This window comes from Euprymna scolopes, chromosome 9, assembly GCF_053919585.1.
Source record: "Euprymna scolopes isolate OS-2025 chromosome 9, ASM5391958v1, whole genome shotgun sequence".
Classification (NCBI taxonomy): Eukaryota; Metazoa; Mollusca; class Cephalopoda; order Sepiida; family Sepiolidae; genus Euprymna; species Euprymna scolopes.
This window is the reverse complement of record NC_136490.1, coordinates 37,444,685-37,446,922: the sequence shown is the minus strand read 5'-3', so window position 1 is coordinate 37,446,922 and position 2,238 is coordinate 37,444,685. Positions and strand designations below refer to the sequence as shown.

Genomic DNA, 2,238 nt, shown 5'->3' with positions numbered 1-2,238 from the left:
CCTATAGAAAGTGATGGTACTAGAAAGACAATAGGGAGGAAATTGTTCACCAAACCATCCAAAAGGTGTTTAAAATAGGGATTGTTAATCAAGGTGTGGCCGTAACTAGAACAAAGGACCGAGCACAAAGGTCAATATATTTAAAGTTAGTTTATGGGTAGTTTTAGGAGTTAGAATTAGCTTTACGATAGTTTATAAGAGTTTATAATGTATGGATAGTCTTGAGTTTGCGACCGTTTAGAAACAGTTTTGAGTTGATGACAGTACACGACTGTTGGCGGCTTTCGGGTCTCTTCAGAGATCGTAGAGATTGGAATCAAAGTTGGGCGAATATAAATCGACCCGAGAAGAATATCGCTGGGGACTAACCCGACAAATGGTTGGGGTTCCCTTTTCTACGCTACATGACGTTAGCACACACAGAGCTCAAATAAGTTATATCAAGTTTTGTGCTGTGTTATTGTAGCGCTACCATGAATACTGCCATCGGCCACTCCTTGATATCTCTTTTCAGCCAGTAATTCTAGCTCCATATCTGATTTTCTTTTCTGTAGACTGATGTATGGATTTAACAGTGCATTGTCTGCTGGATCAGTATTGTCTAGTTTACTTTTAAAATCATTTTTTATCTTTTACGTTTACAAATGAATTGGGAATCTCATTCCAGTCCTTAACTGTCCTAAGTTCAAATGAATGCCTCCTGATATTGAGTCTGATGTGCTCATTGGTCAGTTTGAAATTATTTCCTGGAGTTGGTATTGAAAATGAAAAAAAAAAAAAATGAACTGCAGCACTAACGGCGGCGGGTTCAATCGGCTTCCTCTAAAGAAGGAAGTTTCATGGGAGAATGAAATTAACAAGTGGTCCCGAGTCGCATATATATCCCAGTTATAGGAAATGCCCATATTAGGATTTTGCAGCTTTAACAGTAAGGTGTTGACGTCCTCCTACATAATTCCCAAATTAGTCACCCATTTGGTACTGACCAGGCTCAATTTTGCTTAACTTTAGTGATCTTATTAGAACCAATGTGTTAATGTGATTATTTGGTATTGCTTGATTATGCCGAGTTGATATCGTATGACTATGCCGTGATGGTATCGCTTGGTAGAAACTGATATTGGTTAATGTTGACTTTACCTGTGAACACCTTGTACACTTCTATCATGTCACTTCTATCATGTCACTTCTATCATTAACGGTAATCCCATCTCTTTAAGCTTCTCATATAGCAGGTGTTTAATTAAAGAACGAAACGTTGTTGCTCTTCGCTGAACTCTTTGAATTTTAAAAACTATGGAACGCTCCGACGAATTTGGCGTGTCGTCCTTGCGAAGGGGTTTTGTTGATCTTCTCTGTACCATTCCAGATTTAGCATTTTGTACCACCGAAGCGATACGTCCCAAAATCGAGTACTAATTTCAGGTCTATGTCTTTCTTACGTTACCAGAGTAAAAAAAAAAGAATAGCTTCGAAATATAATAGGAAATTAACTTTTTTTTTTTTTACAATTTTTTTGTTTTACAAACTTTTTCTTTACGAATGCCACTTGAGTGTAAGAGTTAATGAATAGGAAGTGGTCGGCGAGACAACAGCGTAATGATCGGTAGTGGTGAAAATGAGATAGTATTTGATTATTTAAATAGACGGCTGGACAAGTACTTATTTATACTGGACTTAAAATCAACCATGTCGTAGTAAGCTGAGAAGCACCCACGCGGTATAAAGTTCCACAGTCAAACAGTACTAGATAAGAAAATTTAATAGATTTTGGGTTTAGTTTAATGCACAGATAGAAAGTAGAGGAAATTGTTGCCAGTGATTGTAGCTAGTCGAGTGTTTGTTGTAGATGTTTTGCAGAGGAAACCATAGATCGATGCCCAGTTGAGCGCATACCATGGAAATAACAGTAGAAATAGATTAGTAACGTGAGAAAGATGTTGTAAAAAGAAGAAAAGGATACCGCTCACTAGATTTTGACGCAGGTATTGAATCCTGTCATGGCAAAAAAAAAGGTGTCGAAGCAGCTACTCTTAAGATTTGGAAGCAGAACCCCATCCTGTTTAGTTCCCATAAATTTAGAGGACTGAGTTGGGAGTGAGATATCTTCCGGAGCGGTAGAAAGATCCAACTATTTTCCCAAAGATTTTGACGACAGGTTTCATATAAGTATTCTATTTCAAGTCAGAAGCAAAGGTCAGTTCCATAAAGCTTGTCAAAACAGGACGCTTCCTCGAA

At 37.8% G+C, this 2,238-nt stretch overlaps 1 non-coding gene across 1 annotated transcript; it reads right to left on the bottom strand.

Annotated features, from left to right (window-relative positions):
* Positions 1-1,290: 1,290 nt before the first annotated feature.
* LOC145285443 (U6 spliceosomal RNA) lies at positions 1,291-1,398 on the bottom strand. Its single transcript, XR_013869067.1, has one exon. It is a non-coding gene; the product is annotated as a U6 spliceosomal RNA (small nuclear RNA).
* Positions 1,399-2,238: the final 840 nt, after the last annotated feature.